Source organism: Eulemur rufifrons, chromosome 6, assembly GCF_041146395.1.
Source record: "Eulemur rufifrons isolate Redbay chromosome 6, OSU_ERuf_1, whole genome shotgun sequence".
NCBI classification, from domain to species: Eukaryota; Metazoa; Chordata; class Mammalia; order Primates; family Lemuridae; genus Eulemur; species Eulemur rufifrons.
This window is the reverse complement of record NC_090988.1, coordinates 54,416,664-54,436,366: the sequence shown is the minus strand read 5'-3', so window position 1 is coordinate 54,436,366 and position 19,703 is coordinate 54,416,664. Positions and strand designations below refer to the sequence as shown.

The window sequence follows — 19,703 nt, the reverse complement described above, 5'->3', positions numbered from 1 at the left end:
CTCCGCTCCACTCCATTCTTCTCAACAAATATTCGTTGACTGTCTACACTGGATTTTCCCAACTCTCTAAAGCTTACAAAATCTCAATAATATTCAACCTCATGTATCCAGCCCCTGTGAGGCATTAGGTACTGAAACTATAGTCATGAACAAAGTCACGTGGGTCTGGAGGGGCGTGCAGGCAATCACCAATATCCACACAAAGTGGTAAGTGCCATGACTAAGATCATTCAGGTTTCCCTGGGAGCACACAGTAGGCTGAGTGGTTGGGAAGTCTTTGTGAACAAAGTGACATCTGAGCCGAGCTCTGCAGGAGCCAGAATTAACCAGATGAAAGGGAATGTAGTGGCTGGTATAGGGTGGGGACACTTCTAGAATAAGGTCACTGCAGGTAAAAGGAACACCATGTGCAAATTCGCAGAGGCAAGAGTACAATCTTTTTATTTATTTATTTATTTTTACAATGCATGTTTAAGGATCTGAGTGTTCAGTGTTGCTGAAGTGTAGAGTAGGAGAGGGTAAGAGTTGAGAGATGAAGCTTAACCAGAGGTTAAGCAACTTAATAGGTTCTCTCAACAAGTACGTGGTGCACCAGGAATTTGAACCCAGCATTAAATGACTCTACGACTTCTATTGATTCTCATCATGAAGATTTTGCTCTGTGAGCCTTTCCTGGGCCCCATGCCTACTGCTCTGCTCCTCCCGACTGAGCTCAAAACTGGACCCCCGCCCTCCCTCTCTCCCGTCTTCCCTCCCCCCCTTCTTCCTTTCTTCCTTCCTTGCTTCCTTCCTCCCTCCCTCCTCCCCTCCTTCCTTCCTTTCCATCCTTCCTTTTTCCCACATTGCTGGTTTTCTGCAGCCATGGTGCTATTGAGGAGAGAGGAAAGGCCCTTTGGGTCATGAAGTGAGGAGCTGTCCCCTCTGGCCGTGTTGGTGGGTAAAGCTGACAGGTGAGAATGATTTCTGCATCAGAGCCTCTCTCTTTCTCTCTAGCCTGGTGGGGCAGGGTAGAGCCTGAGATGGGGGTGGCGGGTGAGCCTTGGCTTTGAAAGCTGTGTCTCCCAGCGGCAGCCCTATGTCTCTTCATATGCAAATGGATGTGTGTATGTGTTGGCTGAGTGCTTTCTATGAACAAAAGTGTTTTTACTGCTTATGCTATGTTATCTTGCTTAATCCCAACAACCCTCCTATGAGGAAGATATTATCTCCACTTTACAGATAAAGAAACCAAAGTGTGGAAAGGTTAAGTAATTTGGCCAGTGTCACTCAGCTTGTAAATGGCAAAATTGGGATCCTAATGGTCTGAACCCAAAGCCCAGACTCTTAACCACTACAAAATCCCAGCTTCCAGGAAAAAAACAAAGATCCACATGTAGTAGACATTTCTGAACTTTGCCTGAGGTATGGAGGAAGAGAAGAACTGGGAGGATCGTCAACACAGTGTGGAGCCAGTATGATACTTTCCGAGTTGGGGTGTGAGGGTGCACTCCCACGTAACTGAACCAAAGGCACAAACAAATGAAAGGGGGAAGGGAAAACTCCATGCAGGAAGGAATTTCCAATGCTCAGCTGCAGGGCTGACTCTCCTGAGCACTGGTGGGATGGCCACCACCAACCGTTCTACAAGTTTGAAGGGGCTCCAGCATTTCTAACTGGACGGGCATGAGGCAAACCCCTTTTTCCTCTTTGTTCATTTGAGATATTTGACAGTCTTTAAATATAACTTTACTAGAAAGCTGACAGAAGAACAAAATCTTAAAAAGCGAAGGGACAAGGTGAAATTCTAGAGCACACATTTTTGATAGTAAGGTGGGTGAACTCTGGCACAGATTTGCTTGGCTGGCCCCTCGCCCTGGGCATATAAACTCCTGCTCCCTCCTCCACCCCCATCTCTGTCTTGCTTGGGTGATGAGCAAGCTGTTTTGACTCTTGTCACAGGACAGGTTCTCTGGAAGCAGAAGCTGAGATGGAGTTTTGCGTGCAAGATGGTTATTAGGGATCAACACCTGTGAAGAGAAGGGGGCCGAGGCAGGATTGGCCACAGGATGAAACTGAACCACGACACAGACCTGGCCAAGGCTTGGCCAACTCAGAGTTACTCCAGAATATTGACTGTCAGCATGGTCCTGGGTCAGACTCCTTCCCTTCCTCCTCCATCTAGCTCAGGCAGACCCAGGAAGAGCTCACAACTAGTCTGTCTGCTGACTACTGTCAACAGAAAAGAAGCCAAACTCTGTACGATAATTTAAAGACGTTTATTCTGAGCTGAGTATGTGAGACTGTGGCCAGGAGAGGCACGCCCAGGAAAGGCACTTGAGCAAGTGGACTTGCCATGGTTGGGTTACAGTTTGGTTTTATACATTTCAGGAAGACAGGAATTACACTTAAAGTTGAAAATCAATGCATGGAAGGTGTACATTGGTTTGGCCCAAAAAGGCAGGACATCTCAAAGTGGGTGGGGGCTTACAGGCTATAGGTGGGTTTAAAGATACTTTGATTTGTAATCGGTTAAAGAAATGAAGCTTTGTCTGAAGGCTTGGGATGTTTTAAGTTAAGGTAAGGTTAAGGTAAGCCTGTTAATCAGAGACAAGCCATCGGATATATACCCAGACTCAAGTGATCTGTTAAGTAACTGATGACCTGCAGGTGTGGTTTAAGCTTTGTCTTGCATAACATTAAGCCGGTTAATGAGTTACAAAGGACACCTGCAAGAAGGGAGGGGGGCATGATGAGGCATGTCTGACCTCCCTTCTCATGGCCAGCAACTCAGTTTTAGGGTATCCCTTGGCGAGGAGGCGGTCCATTCAGTCAGCCTGCAGGGGGAGCCTCACAATTTTATTTTAGTTCACACTCTATTCTCTGAGTCTGGGCAGCAAGTTCTTCAGTTGAGCTTTTCCAAATAGGCTCACATCCTGTTCCTCAATGCTTCTCACCAATATGTGTCCTTTCCTCCCATTCTGCTGCTCTTTGTGAGAATACCTTCCTGTCAATCTCTTCCCTAGTGATTCTCTGTGCATAGTCTTGGTGTCTGAATGTTGTGGTTGTTGTACTAGATTCTATTATCTCCTTGAGTCAGAGCACGCTGAGGAGTGAAGGGAGGGGGTGCCCAGGGAAAAGAAGGGGGGTAAAGGTATTTCTGTGTTAACAGCATAACGAGAAATGGGCAGGAAAATTTCAAAATAGGGCACCGAAAAATGGAAGACTGGTTACAGTTTGAGGAACTTAGACCTGCTGTAGAGACTTTTCTTGCTCTGGGCCCTACTCAAAACTGCAAGCCTTATGGATTACTTGGTGAATGGGTTGGAGCAAGATACTCAAATGTAGAATATGTTGCTTCCAAAATCTAAACAAGGCTACCAAGCATTGTGCCTCCTTATTCAATGCGGACAACATACGGTTAAGCAACTTGTCCCTCATTTGAAAAGCTCTATTTCAACATGCCCCAAGCCTTGGCCCCTGGAAACTTACCTATGTGTCAACTCCCTGAGTTTCCACAGGGTTTATCTGCCCTGTGCATCCTCTGGAATGCATGTGTTCTACTAAAGTATCGGATGCTGATACTTCCTGCTTGGGTCCAATTAGCATAATGTCATCAAAGTAATGGACCAGCGTGATATTCTGGTGGTTATCAAGATAATCAAGGCCCACTTCTAGCTACATTATGCCAGAAAGCAGGAGGTTAACATAGCCCTGAGAAAAAATTGTGAAGGAATATGGCCATCATGCCACATGAAGGCAGTTTGCTTTTGAGGTGAAAAGAAAACATTTTCCAGATGCCAGGGGCTATATTGATTTGCTCCATTAAAGATGCCACATCCAGGTTGTAGTTTTAATTGGATTCACTACCTGAGTATGTTTACAATAATCCATAGTCATCTTCCAAGACCCATCAAGATTTCGCATCTGCCGAAAGGACAGATGAAACAGGATTGTGGTGGGAATAGCTATCCTGCATCTTGCAAGCCCTGGTGGTGGTGCTAATCTTTGCCCTTCTCTCGGGCACGTGTGACTGTCTTGGTGCTGGGTAGGATGGTTTCATTTCCCCAAATAGCTAGAATACATAGGTCTGGACAACTATTATACAAGGTGATAGAAGTATTGTCCCTGTCTACAATTTCTTTCAATAACACACTTGTGGAATTCATGTTTCCTGTAACCTTAAGCCCTGACAAGTTCCAATTCCCGTGTGTGTGTGTGTGTGTGTGTGTGTGTGAGTGTACGCACACACTTCAGTCTCGGCACTGGAAGCTGTGCTCATGGTTTGGCCACTCTGGACCCCTCATGCCAGCGCATCAGCAGACAGAGAAAGGCATCTCCACACTGGCGGGGTGGTCGACCCTGACTCACGTGAATGGCAAGGGTTGCCGGTTCATAACGGAGTACGAAAGAGCATGTCCAGAAGTCAGGGGATTTGCTGGGGCGTTTCTTGGTGCTTTTCTGCCCGTGAGACCTGTGAACCAGTAATTGCAGCAACTATGGCCTGACAAGGGCGAAGCAAGAGGGCTGAAGGTCTGGGTCACCCCACCAGGCAGGTCACTCAGGCCAGGCAAAGTGCTGAGTGAGGGTGAGGGAAGCCTAGGATGGCTTGTAGAGGCAGGAGATGAGAATATCAATTATGGCCCTGGGTATCAATTATGACCTGCTATAATGATAAGATTTAACCTGGATTTTAGCAGATTGCAACTGGCCATCAGCTTGAGAATTGGGTTTAAATTTCCCTTCCTGGGGAAAAAGTGAGAGCATCGTTTTTTCTCACACAAGGTCCAGATATGAACAGGGGTGAACAGATCTAAGTGGTGCAGTGGATGGTTGTACAAGATCCTGTTTATTTGCACCCAGATGTGCTCAGCCTGACTTGCCCACTCCTCTCCCTTGCAGCCTGGGCCCTGTTTTCTGACTGGATTGGCCCCAGGCATGGCTCATTTCATTCCAGTGGTCATGGCCCTGGCTCTGGTCGTCTCAGCCTGCCCTCAGGGTGGAGGACGGGGCTTCAGCACAGCTTCCGTCACAGCCACTGCTATCGGGGCCGCAGCAGCTCCAGCTTTGGGGCTGACCTGTCTGGACCCGTGGAGGCTCTGGCTTTCCCAGTGACTTCCCAGAGTGGTCAAGTACACAACCTGCAATTTGTAGGGAATTAATGCCCCATGGGGATGATTTGACCAATGAGAGAAAGAACATGAGAAGATAGCTGGACACGGTGGCTCACGCCTGTAATCCTAGCACTTTGGAAGGCTGCGGCAGGAGGATCATTTGAGCCCAGGAGTATGAGAACAGCCTGGGCAACATAGTGAAACCCTTATCTCTACAAAAATTTTAAAAAATTAGCTGGGCATGGTGGTGTGTACCTGTATTCCCAGCTACTAGGGAGGCTGAGGCAGCAGGACTACTTGAGCCCAGGAATTTAAGGTTGCTGTGAACTATGATCAGGCCATTGCACTCCAGCCTCAGTGACAGAGTGAGAGTCTGTCTCTAAATTCCGTCTCTAAATTAATTAATTAATTAGTTTAACATTTACAAAGGAAAAAGAAAATGAGAAGGCATGAGAAGGAGATAAATGGCCTCCTTTTCCTCCCCTGCTGGATTAGTTTTAGTTGCAGGGGTTCCATGAGGCCTCTCTGGAGAGTCCCGTGAGCAATGCTGTTGGATACTGTTGCGAAGATGCTGCCGGATCAGTATAGCACACCTTGTAGTTGCTCCTGACTTCCCTGCCTCACTCCCCTTTTCCCTCACTCTTGCTTCTTTCTCAGTAAAGCATCAGCACATTTGCTTTGCCTTAGGCTGACTCCGTGTTCCAGGGAACCTGGGTGAGGAGAGAGGTATAGCCAGAGAATGGGTTATGTGAAACTGAACTAGTGGTCAGATTGAGGTCACTGTAATGACAAGGTCTAGAAGATGACCTCGGAAGGGAGCAGCTTAGGTAGAATGGATGACCAGCTCACTGGAAAAGAGAATATCAAGGAACCTAGAGTCTAGGTCACTGGAATAATTGTCTATGGGGACAGGGAAATCCTCAGGAATGTAGGAGAAAGTGACCAGGAGCTGAAATTGTTAAGGCATAGCGGGGAGGGGACAGAGATGCCTGCATACAGAGGGGTGGTGGATAGCATAGACTCTTCATATTCTGTAAGAGGAAGGGCATTTGGGGCTAGCAACGAGGAACAAGGAGAACATGTATGTAGCTCGCCTCCAGGCCCAGTGGCACAGGGCCTGTGGAGGGGACTGCAAAGTAAGCAGCATCCTCAGAGCAAGAGGATGAAGAGAAAATTTGACCAAGAGGGTGAGGATGCAGAATACTCCGCTGATGAGTAACCTTGAGCTCCAGGGTGCACAGTGGGAAGATTGCAGGAGTTGAGGAGCTATGGAAGATGGGCAATGTACAGGCTGAATGGGGATAGAGCTGGGCAGTGAGAGATCACCCAGGTGGCTACATGCACAAGGCTAAAGGGCCTAATGAGATTCATCCACCAGGAAGAGGGGAGTGAGCTCTTGCCCAGGGTGTGCACGTTCTGGGGTTCCCACTCAGCCCCGCTGATGGCTGCGGGGAGTCCTGCAGACATCGGTGGTGGAGCCTGCTCTGAAAGCACAGCTCCTCCCTTTTACCTTCCAGGGACAGGAGGCCTCCAGGACAGCAGAAGTGTCCTCTTACTGCAGTGGAAAGGGCAATAGCCTCCTGTGGGTCCCAATCATACAAGCACTGGCTGCTGTCTTTGCTGTGAGATCTTAAAGGTGCTGGTGTTAGGCTGAGCTGCCTGTGTTTTCATCGTCCTCCTGTTCTGCCCTCTAGCAAGGGACTGTATTTCTTTGCTTGCACTTGGTGCATGTCTACTTATTTCTATGCCACCATTAAACTTAGACAAACTTTCACATCCTTTTATTTTTCTTTTCATTCCCTTGCCTACTTTACATAACTCTTTGATCTTTATCTTCCTATGAAAAGGAATCTATTTTTAATCTCTTGACATTTCCCCCATTCTCTTTTTCTGTTACACCGACTCCTTCTTTTACCTTAACTGACTTTGTACTTGTTTGACTTCATTCAGTGCTAGCCGGGATTGCTTCCCACTTCTCCCAGCAATGTGCAAAGCCCCCTCGTGCTTGGACCCACTCTCAGAAGGACTTGGTGACCTGTGCACAGCAACCTGGGTTTACTGACTTTGTGCATTTTATTGCTATTAATTAAGTTTGCTACCTTCCCTTCCTCCATGACAGTAGAGTTCCTCTCGCTCAGTATTACCCACCAAATATTTCTCCACCTTTTACTTACTCTTTCCATCTCCCATAGCACTTCCCCCATCCACAAAATTACCCTCACTTTCTGCAAATATTCTTCTACTTTCTGCAAGTACATGCTTACTTTTAAAACTATTTTCCATGCTTGAGGTATGTCTTTTGAAGATTTTTTTCTCCCCAAGACTACTCCTAAAGTCTATGCTCTGGGATATGACCAAAATGCCAGTGCATGACTCACAGTTTGGGCTGATCAATACAAGACATTAAATTAATAATCTTGTGAGCTGTGTGCACATTCTCACTACCTTTTAGTTCCCTTTGTGACACCTTCCCCTTAACTATTTAGGATCTTTATGAGCTCATGGTTCTTTTAATAGACTCCACTGGTCCTGATTCACTGTGGTCGTTGTTTCCCTCTCTGGAGTTCATGCGGTCACTCTCTGAGCATCACAGCCCTGTTTTTAGGCTGGACTTTCTGACCTCATCAGATCTACCCCAGGTATCTCTGAATCTGTCTTTCCTTTCTTGAATGACAGGATGTTCCAGGCTCAGTATGAAATGTTTCCTACTTCAAGAGGTAAAGTCAGTTTCTTTCCCAGAATCTTACCTCTTCTTCCAGGAGAAAAGTATTAGAGCCAAAATCCGGGACGTAGGCTGATGCCACTCACCGGCCAGTGGAAGGCAGGTTGATATTAGAGTTTTCTCTGGCCACTTTGATGACCTATCGAGAGTGTTCTTCTTTTTGCTTCCCCCCCACCCTCTCTTTTTTGTAAAGAGTCATGAGTCTATCATACCATGTATATATATCATATCGTGTTCCAAGTTACTGCCACCTTTACCAAGGTTTTCATTACTTTTGTCAAATGTGAGATATGATTAGCCAATTTCCCTCCTTTCTTTAGCTGATAATTATTTCATTTTTCCACCAACATTGATTTAAAAACTGTCGAACCAAACCACATGTTGTAATTATAGTTTTGTCCCCCAATTTATAAGCCTCCAGTTTATTTTCTCTATTAACCCTCAGCTGAAGCATTGCTGGGCTCCCAACTGTGCATGTCCAGATGATCTGACCTGCAAGCATTACTCACGTACCGATCGTCCAAAAAGAAAAAGTGCCAGCCTTCCCAGAGTAGCCTTCCTCTCAAAGAGAGTACCAAACACGAAGCGTAGCATATAGACAAATAGTGTTGCTCAAGGTTTCACTTAAATTTCTCCTCTAGTTTTCTCCATTTGAGCCTTAAAATTTAAATCTATTTTCTTTCCCCTTTATATTAATATTTTCCCTTTTACTTGGTGCTTACAAATGTTTTGTTTTGTTTTCAGTTGTTTAGAACAGAACTCCATTTTCTCAAAGACCCTGGAAACGTATCTTTTACTCCCCTTCCTAATCCTCCCAATATGCTTATAACATTGTTTGGGATTTATTTATTTATTTATTTATTTATTACTTCTGTAACTTTAAATGCTATCTTACACATTTATTACTTGTTTCATTACCTGTAGACTGTGTCTCTTGACTCCAAGTGGTTTTTTGTTGTTGTTGTTGTTTGTTTGTTTGTTTGTTTAGAGACAGCCTCTCACTCTGTTGCCCCGGCTGGAGTGCAGTGGCAACATCATAGCTCACTGCAACCACCAACTCCTGGGCTCAAGCGATCCTCCTATCTTAGCCTCCCGAGTAGCTGGGACTATAGATGTGCATCACCATGTCCAGCTAATTTAAAAAAAATCTTTTTTTTTTTTTTTTTGGTAGAGATGGAGTATTCCTGGCTGGTCTTGGACTCCTGGCTTCAAGCAATTCTCCCATCTCAGCCTCCCAAAGTGCTGGGATTACAGACATGAGCCACAGCATCTAGCCTCTTGACCTCAAGTTTTAAAGATATTTGTGCTCTCGTTCTTTATTTACTTTTCCTTCTACCTCCATCTCTGTTTCCATCATCTGTACTTTTTTTATTGTCAAGGTTAAAAACACTGATATTCTCTTCTGTTGCCATGATACATTCTGTTCAATCAAAAAGTTGAAAATCTATATGCAGATGCATAAAGTCTGTATCAGTTAAGAATATTTCTGTTATACACAGGAGAAAACCCAACCCAAACTCACTTAAGCAAAAAGTAGATTTACAGGCTCACATAATAGAAAAGTCCCAGATTAGGGCTGGCTACAGGCGTGACTTAAGCAGGAGCTTGTAAAATATAATCAGGACACAGGTCTTCTCTATCTTTTGGCTCTGCTCCCCACCGTGTGGTAGTTGCATTCTCAGGGAGGGTTTCTCTTCCCTGTGGTTTTGATCTGGCTGCCAGCAACTTCGGGGGCTACATCATTCCAGGTTAATGTCCACCAGGAAAGTGAAAATCTTTGTCTCACTGTTTCCAGCTGAAGTCCCAAGACTCCCTGTAATTGGACATTTTAGGGCAAGTGTTGCCTCTTAGCCAATCAGGTCGCTAGTAGTGAGTGCTTTGTATTGTTGAGCTTAAGCCTGGCTTACATGGGCCACCCTCAGCCTTGAGAGCAGAACCCCACTTAAATCAAATGGCTGATTGAAGAAGGGCTTTGAGCTAGTTGGCAAATAGATACCATATAATTTTTTATTTCCTTATAATTTCTCTGGCTCTCCCAGGCAACAGCTTCCTTCAACCCCAAAGCAAAGCCCATCTCCTCCTCTCCCCTCATGAATGTCAGTTCTCATAAACAGACCCTTGGGCGGGAGCTTCAGGCCACACACCTTCAATTTCTGAAAAGGCTCTTCAGGGACAGCCAATTCCTGAGAACTTCCTGGAAAAGATACAGAGAAAAGGAGAGAATTATAGGGCACATTCATCAGGGAGGGATTTTGAAGCAATTTTTTAAAAACAGAAGACAATGGTTTTCTAGAAAGGAACATGGCTTTCATCAGCTCCTTAAGTTTCTCCAAATTCTCAAGGATATCAGATCTCTTGAATCCATATTCTCCAGCTCCATCCCTGCTGGAGTTCCCCACGCCCTGGCTCCAGATGTCTGGTAATATTTCATTGTTTATTTTTCAGATGTCTAGTAATACTTAGTGGTTTATTTTTAAGAACGAACAATAAAGACCTAACTGTATGAACATGTACTGGGCTTGTTTATTGGGAGGATTCGCTCTAGGCTGATCTAGTAACTAGCCAGCCACAGTGCCAACATTAGAGAAGCATGTTCTAAATATTTGTTTGAGAGGCAGATGCCTGCCTGCCGGGCTTTCTGTGTGCGGGTGGGGCAGGAGAGGGTGCAATGTTCTGTCCGTAGAACAATGTATTTCCCAGTTTCCATGTGCAAGTCTTCTTTCTTCCTGTGGCTATCCTAGTGTTTCTGAGTATTGAGGCTCTCTTAGGTTCACAACCCTGTCCCCTACGTCCCCTTGCACATTCCAGGCTGCAGCTTCCTGCACCTGCTTCATCTGTAACTACTTCTCTATAGAGCCACTTTCTTTCATTAAGAAATGTGTTGAAATTTCTTTTACACTGATCTCCTCTGTCTCATTTTCTCTTTGCTGTGGGTTTATATATTTCTAAATTTTCTATCATGAAAAGGGTTCTAAAGTGGGAAGAGACACAAACACATGTTTTCTATCCTGAACCAGAAGTCAAAAGATTACTCTAGGCCGGACACGGTGGCTCACGCCTGTAATCCTAGCACTCTGGGAGGCCGAGTCGGGAGGATCGCTTGAGGTCAGGAGTTTGAGACCAGCCTGAGCAAGAGTGAGACCCCGTCTCTACCAAAGATAGAAAGAAATTATCTGGCCAACTAAAAATATATATAGAAAAAATTAGCCGGGCATGGTGGCACATGCCTGTAGTCCCAGCTACTCGGGAGGCTGAGGCAGGAGGATCACTTGAGCCCAGGAGTTTGAGGTTGCTGTGAGCTAGGCTGATGCCACGGCACTCTAGCCCGGGCAACAGAGCAAGACTCTGTCTCAAAAAAAAAGAAATTGTTCTATTGTGTATAAGGACTAAAAGAAGAAAAATAGAGAAAGACTCCAACCATTTAGTACCACCTGGCTTCTTAGAGGGAAGCCCTGTGCCTGCTTCACTCCAAGATGGATGTGACCTGTCACGGACAAGCTGTTAGGGGCTACTCCTGGGCCATGGCTCAGCTCTGGAGATCTTCATTTTCCCTGTCCTGGAGAAACCCATGGAAGGGTTGAGATGGAGGGATATGCCTAATGGAATGGATGCAATGTAAATAGCATTGGCCTGAGTTGTGACCAGGGCTCAGATATCTTGCAGGATCCCCTCTACTCTACGTTCCACTGTTCCATCCCACCCCTGCTACTCCTGAGCATTCAAGCAGGACCTGCCTCTCACTGGGCTCTCCTTCTCACAGCTTTTCCATCAGACAAGGAGAACTTATCATTCACTGGCTTATTTCTCTTAAGGTTTAGTCATGGTCTGATACTCATTGGGCTCAATGACTTAATTTTGCTTAGGGACACAAGTTTAATAAATTAGAATATGCTTCTGACTGTATCATGTTGGTGAGTACAAAAAACCTTTTTGTCATTCTTGATATATTCTGGGCCAAAACATATTAATTATTTAAATTCAGGACTACCGCTATATTAATGAAGAGGAAAAGTATCTGAAGAAGAGATTTCCATACATAGGATGAAACTGGCTTCACCTTTTTGAATGCAAACCCTCAAATGTAGATGGCCACAAACAGAACTTTATGAAATACTCTGAATTTAAGCAGAGTGGGTGTTTGCCATAGACAGCTGTTGTCTGCCACTGTTACTTGCCACAGTGTGAGATGTTTGCTGCGTCAATGAGTATTGGGCCTGAATGGTTTGAATACTTTTCGCTCAGGTCAGTATTCATTCTAGAGACTAGAATAGACAGAGACTCATTATGCGGGTAGCATTAAGTACCATAAGGTGTGGGGAGATGGGGTTTAAGAAGCTGAAAAATAGAGGAAACCTGTTGTTGAGTGTTTGGAAAAGTTGGAGGAGCAATCATTAGAGTTTACCTACTTTCGGTTCTCTCTAAAGTTGACTCTGGTTCTGAATTCATTTAAAAGGTCACCGTACAGGATGTTCACAGAATATTATTTTTAACAGTGGAAAACCAGAAACAGTATGAATGCCTAATGCTAGAAAAACAGTTACTGGATGGAATAATAATGTAGTCTTTTTAAAAATAGACTTCATTTTTTAGAACAGTTTTAGATATACAGAAAAATTGGGGTGATAGTACAGAGAGTTCCGAGATACCCCACACCCAGTTTCCTCTATTATTGATGTCTTATAGCAGTATAGTACTTTTGTTACAATTAATGAACCAATATCGACACCTTATTATTAACTAAAGTTCATACTTTGTTCAAATTTTCTTATTTATTTATTTTAGTTAAACAATGATTTTATTGCTTGAGTTCATAGGTACATTTATGCAACCAGGGCAGAGGCTGTGGATGACTCACGCTTCCAATTGGGAGGAAGAACTCGCTTGGTCTTGTAATATCGAGCCAATTGATGAATTCGACTCTATCGGGATCAGATGGAATTTAGCATCCTTATCCTTCCTATTCCTCTCAAGATGCTTTCGAATAGCAACCGGTTTCTTAATTAAATGGTAGAGGTCCTCAGGAAGATCAGGAGCGTGTCTGTGTCCTTCAGACTTAGGGATTCTCAAGGTTTTATTTCCTGTCACAAAACATACTTGTGCAATGCCCTGTGAGTCCTTCAGGATCACGCCGCTCTGTGAGGGTGTCAGCTCCTTCTTGGCCAGTTTGTAAATCTGCTCTGTCAATGTCAACTCCAGTCAAGTGGGGACGGACACTGCTGTGATAGGGCAAAGCCAACTGGGACAGGCGCTCCCTGGGAGCATGCATGCGACCCATGATGGCAGAGATCAGGCAGCTAAAAAAGCCAGATTTTTCTTAGTTTTTACCTAATGTTCTTTCTGTTTCAGAATCCCATCCAGGATACCACATCACATTTAGTTGTCTCATCTCCTTAGATTCCATTCAACTGTGGCAGCAGTTATAATGTTGTCTTTTTAATAATGAATATGATAAAAATATGTAAATGTATTTATATACAGGAATAAACACTAAAAGAAAACATAGGCCAGGTGCAGTGGCTCATACCTGTAATCCCAGCACTTTGGGAGGCTGAGGGGGGAGGATCACTAGAGGCCAGGAGTTGGAGGCTGCAGTGAGCTATAATTGTACCACTGCACTTCAGCCTCAGTGACAGAGCAAGACCCTGTCTCAAAAAAAGGAAAAAAAAAAAAGAAGGAAACATAAAGAAATAATACTGTGTTGGGTAATATTACTATGGTTGAAACACATATTTACATTATTTGTTTTTATCATGTTCTAATGTTGGTTCAATGATAAATTCTGAACTCTTCACCTTTACTTCTCCCCATCCCATGTTTATATAGTTTTTGACTCACAGATAAACAGCCTGTAGACATCAACTCCAACACAGCAGGTAGGAACCCACAAGGAGGCCCCTGTAGCCTCATGTGAGGTTTGGTTGGGCTCTGAGCTGGGAGTAGAATGCCACTTCTGAACTCTTTATCTTCCCATCCCATCATTTTGAGACTGAAATAAAACAGGTATTTAGTCTTCAAGTTTAGACAGGGAAGAGCCTTCTCAATTTCTGAGCCTAGAAATCTAATTCTTTTTTTTTTTTTAAGATGGGTCTCACTCTATCACCCATGCTGGGGTACAGTGGCTCAATCATAGCTCACTGCAGTCTCAAATTCCTGATCTCCAGCAATCCTTCCACCTCAGCCTCCCCAGTAGCTAGGACTACAGGTGCATACCACCACACCTGGCTAATTTTTTAAAAACTTTTTTTGTAGAGACCAGTCTTGCTATGTTTCCCAGGCTGGTCTTGAACTCCTGGGCTCAAACGATTCTCCCAACTCAGCTTCCCAAAGTTCTGGGATTACAGGCCTGAACAACTGTGCCCAGCCTTTAGAAATCTAATTCTTTAGTAGGTTGCAAGATTTCTTGATCTAGTTAGGGAATAATAACCATGTGGTTCTTTATTTCTCTCCCTTAGGCAGCGTTTCCCTTTCTTCAGCACCAAAGCGCTTCTCGCCTCACTGCGTGCCATGTAGAACTGATTCATGTGCACGGGTGAGTGTAAGGGAGTTTTCGGCCTCTTCTGCCCAGGCTCTGGGTAGACTCTGCTACCAGAGAAATGGGAAGGATGCAGAGAAGAGGGGAGAACAGAGCAGGCTTTCTGGAATTTGAAAGGTTTTGAAACCATTTCAGGGAAGCGGAAGGCCTTAGTGGCAGAGAGTGGCCAGATGGTCACCAAACTTCTTTCCTCTTCCTCCTGGGAACACAACTGCTATACATCTCCCAGTTCCCTTGCAGGTGGGTGTGGTCATAGGACTGAGCTCTAGCCAGCAGAATTTGGGCAGAGTGATATATGCCACTTCTAGGTCTAGCCCATAAAATCTTCTCACCTGAGGAACGTTGGTGAAAGAGAAACAATCATGGTCCCCAGCCACACCTTGACTGCTCAGCACACATGCCCGTCTTCTCCTATGTACAATCCCAAATCCACCCCGCCCCCCGCCCCAAACATTATCCACGTACCACCTCAAACTCACTAGTGGGTGACAATCCAATCACATGTAACTTCTGCCTCCAGCTCCAAGTCCAGGATCCTCATATTGTCCTCATGATCCAACCCATGAACTAAGGGATGAGGGCCTCCACCTCCACCTAGCAGTTCCAAAAGTTTTTAGCCTGTCACTAGAAACACTTCATTTTTGCTATCAATTTCAGTATTAAATCTGTTGGTTGACAGAAATCCAGGGTGTTTGGCAAAGTAATTAAAGAATCCTGAGGCTAAAAGAGAAAGAAGTTGGTTGTGGCATCTGTAGCATTTATAATTGGGATCCGTGGAGCAGTGATATTCTGCCATGGGGAGGAAGCTAGACTGAGAGAAGTGAATGGGGAGATCTCGCAGAGTTTATATTTACAGCTTCCAAATCCCCCCCTTGAGGCCCCACTGCACTTCTCCTTCGGGTTCTGTGAGACACTTTTGTATTTTTATAATATATTACCCCCCTCTTTCTGTTCCCCAATTCTTTTTTAGCTTAATTAGCTTGAGTTGGTTTTCATAACATGTAATTAAAGAATCCTCAGTAATACAGTCATGCCAAGTTTAGAAACACAAGAGAAGACGGCATCTGCTAATGATTAGGTTTTATGTACTTCCTTGACTCAAAAGAGTGGATTCCAAACTGATATATTCAGCTCTTTCATGATTTCCAGTTTTCTTTCTCTTGGGGTATGATAATCACCTTTTAGAATTTCCCCTATGGGAATTTATTTATACTTATACTTAAATTTTTATTTATACAAGAATGATATCTTTAATTGATTGACATTTCTTAGGTTAAGAGATCCCAGCTAGAAAGAAAATCTAACCCCTGAATCAGAGTTTTAGGTTAGAAATCCCCACTATTATTCATTCTTAACATCCTCCTTCCTGCCTCAAGGGGCTGTGTTTCTGAAATATTAGTTTAGTAACAGCTATAGAATGTACTGATGGGTGGAATCTGCACACTAACAAGCAAATTAGGGAGCAATTGCAATAGTGAGAGGGGAAATTTTTTCCTAGATCATGGTAAAGGGACAGGAAAAGAGGGAATGGCTTTGGGAGATGTACAGCAACAAACTGATGGGATTTAACAACCAAGTACACAAATTTACATATAAATTTACATTTATATGTAAACTTACATTTATATAAATTAAAAATACATGTATATAATAGAATACATTTCACAGGAAATGTACAAATAATAGGATTCACATCAAATATATTAGAGTGATTGCCTATTGTTGGGAGTGGGGAATGGGAATAAAAAGGAATAAATAAGTAGATAAAAGAAGGGCGAGACTTTGAATGGACCAATGATGACAGAGTGCTGTGAACAAAGGAGGTTGATGGACTCAACCTTCTGATCTAAGGTTAAAAAAGACTTCAGCGAAGGAGGTAAATATCCCAGGGATATCAATGGGCTTGAGGAACCCCTCGAGTGGCACTCATCCTTGGAAGGCATTCTTTGATAAAAAGAAACACACATGGCAGAAAAGAAGGAAAAGAAACCATGCATGTATAGAATGTGTACTTGACCATGGGAATGCTCACAAAGTTCAAGGATAAGCAGGATAAAGGAGAGAAGTTAGAGGAGAGTGGCAGAAAGCATTATGGAAACAGGATTCAAATTTCCAGGCATGGTGGCATGTGCCTATAGTCCTGGCTATTCAGGAGGCTGAGGCAGAAGGATCACTTGAGCCCAGGAGTTTGAGGTTGCAGTGAGCTGTGTTGATGCCTGGGTGACAGAGTGAGACTCTGTCTTGGAACAAACAAACAAAAAACAGATGCCCTTTTTGAGGGGTAATTCACATGACCCTGGAATATGTCAAAATGAGCATACTCGTTAGCAATAGTATTAATAATTTAAGCCAACAGAGTTTGGAGATTAAGGGGAGTCAGCAACAAGCAAGTTATAGGTAATTAAGTGAACCAGAAAATGACCATCAAATTCATTTTGAAAGTAAAAGTATATTTTTCCTCAAGACAAAAAGGGTCAGAGTTCCCAAGGAATCAAGAAGCCTAGTTGATCTAAACTGGAGGATTTGTGGGGGTCTATGAATAAGAAACTGGAGTCTAAATTAACCTAAGTACTCCTCTGAAAATGAGAATTTAGGAGAAGCTGAGGGAAGGGGCCTGGGGGGTGGTAGTAATTGGGAGGTGGTGTGGGAGTGAAGAACCAAATTCTATACTTGGCGAGAAGTATTTTAAGTGGGGAAATAACATCCCTTTAGAAATTCTAAAATTTAACCATATCATGTAATTGTTCTCTGGACCCTGGGGCAGCCCTGCTGGCTGCCTGAATCTCGCATGTTCCCTTGTCAAAATGGTGAAACCCAGTTCCTCAAGGACAGTTGATCAGTAGGAATATTCTATTTTCCCACCTTTTCTATCCTCTCCCCTTCAAGTTCCCATGTCAACCATCTCCTTTTTCCTTCACTCAAATTTTTATTTGGAAACAAAAACTGTGCAATCAAACAGGGCTGGGCTCAGTGGCTCATGCCTGTAATCTTAGCACTTTGGGAAGCCAAGGCAAGGGGGAGCGCTTGAGGTCAAGAGTTTAAGACCAGCCTGAGCAAGAGTGAGACCCTGACTCTACAAAAAAATAGAAAAATTAGCTGGGTGTGGTGGTGTGCCTACAGTCGCAGCTACTTGGAAGGCTGAGGCAGGAGGATCACTTGAGCCCAGGAGTTTGAGGTTGGTGTGAGCTGTGATGATGCCCGGGTGACAAGGTGACACCCTGTCTCAAAACAAAACAAAACAAAACCCCCACGTACCCATTGTGAGGGGTAATTCACAGAAGGAAGGTCATGTTTCTTATATTTCCCATGCCCATTTGGGCTCTGATGGAACATTCTGTTTTACTTCTAATGATTCAGTTTTAGTTGAGTTATCATGATGGCTGTGGGTATGAAAAAGAGTACTCAAAAATATCAAGGTAAGAAAATACTTGAGAACAGAAGTCTGCCTCATTCATCTTTATAGTTCCCTGACCCAGCCTGGCATCTGGCACACAGAAGGTACGAAAGCCATGACCGCGGTGTCAATGAGGATTGAGCCAGATGTGCTAACTCCCCCACAGCTAGGGTCAGGATTCGCCCCACAGCCTGGAGTAGGGCTACAAAGGCAAGTGGCATGACGTTGGCTGTGGGGAGGGGACTGTAAGAGCTAGAACCCAGGAGGTCCTGACTTTCCAGGTTTGGAAGATGGAAAATGGCCAATGATTATGAACTTCCCATTTTTTATTTTTTATTTTTGTGACAGAGTCTCACTCTGTTGCCCTGAGTAGAGTGCCATGGCATCAGCCTAGCTCACAGCAACCTCAAACTTCCTGGGCTCAAGTGATCCTCCTGCCACAGCCTCCCAAGTAGCTGGGACTACAGGCATGCGCCACCATGCCCAGCTAATTTTTTCTACATATATTTTTAGTTGGGCTGCTAATTTCTTTCTATTTTTAGTAGAGACGGGGTCTCACTCTTGCTCAGGCTGGTCTCAAACTCCTGAACTTGGGTGATCCACCCACCTTGGCCTCGCAGAGTGCTAGGATTACAGGTGTGAGCCACCGTGCCCGGCCTAATTTCCCAATTTGTTATAGATAAATATCCATAAATAAGATACTTAGAGAAGAAGCAGGTTTTAATAATAGGGACATTATGTGACTATTAAAATGACGACTATGTAGAAACTGCACGTGCATATTAATGAATGATAATCCAAAAAGAAACACACCAACATTAAAATAGTTTCAGTGAGAGTGAAGTGATCTTAGGTGAGATTTTCATTAATCTTTAGAATGTTCTCAATGTAATTTTCAATGCTTAAAGAAAAAATGCTTGACTGCACTTTTGCATCACACATAGTCAGTGAGCAGATACTGAGTTGGAAACAGCATATGGGTGTCCACACTCAGGACTGTTGCTTATTCTAGGTCTCACCACAGGCTCTGAACTGTGGGTAGAACACTTAGCCACTCAATTTTTAACCTCTTTCTCCTATATCATTTTGAAGATGAAATAAAATGGGTATTAGTCATATCAAGTTTAAACAGGGATCTTGTTCCATTGTCTTGGAATTTAAGTGGAAAATATTCTGTAACCCCACAGCACAAAGTATCTAGGCACAGTTGGAGCATGGGGAAGATAGCATTTTCAATTTCCTGTTTTCGTGTCTTTTCCCCCAGTCGGTTCTAGACTTTCTCCTTTCCTTTAGTCACAACGCACATTAATCAACGCAAATGAATTCTTGTGGAGCTGCTGCCAAATTTTCACATTCAGTATTGGATCTGATCAAGCTCTGCTGAAAAGCTCTGCTATGTATAAGTTCTGGATGGCTATGGTGGAAAGGAGTGATCAGAGTAAGCAGGGCTTCCAGTACTGTTGCCCAGTCTGTGCACTGCCTAAAGATGCCTTTCTGAGGGGGCGCGTGAGGACTGAAGCCCAGTCCCTCTTTCACTCCACAAGCTATGTGCACCTGTAGCAGCTGCTTCAGAAGACATGCCACTTTCTTCTCACAAAGATGTTGTCCACTTGCCAGGCTGCGGCCCCCAGAGGCTGCATGTGCTCAGAGGAAGGCACTTTTGTTTAACTTGTCCACACAGAAGGAGGCTTCTTCCATCCATTCAAGGCACGTACACTTAGCAGCTGCTTTCAGCGTGGGTCAGCGTCACTCAGAGAGAGCTCCTTGGGGGAGAAGGATTTTGAGACAACTCTGATGGAAGAAAAGAAGATGGTTTTCTGGAGTGAAAACTGGGAATGCACAGACTTATTTAGGGAAGGGACCAGATGTGGCAGATACACTCAGTGTCTTGCCGGCATTCCCCTAAGACGCTGCCGTCTCTGTATCTGCTGCATCTCTGTCCCCGAGGACTGTTTCCAGGACTCT

General features: G+C 44.2%; 1 pseudogene; it reads right to left on the bottom strand.

Moving 5' to 3' along the window:
* Positions 1 to 12,632: 12,632 nt before the first annotated feature.
* Positions 12,633 to 13,087, bottom strand: LOC138384030 (small ribosomal subunit protein uS15-like; annotated as a pseudogene).
* Positions 13,088 to 19,703: the final 6,616 nt, after the last annotated feature.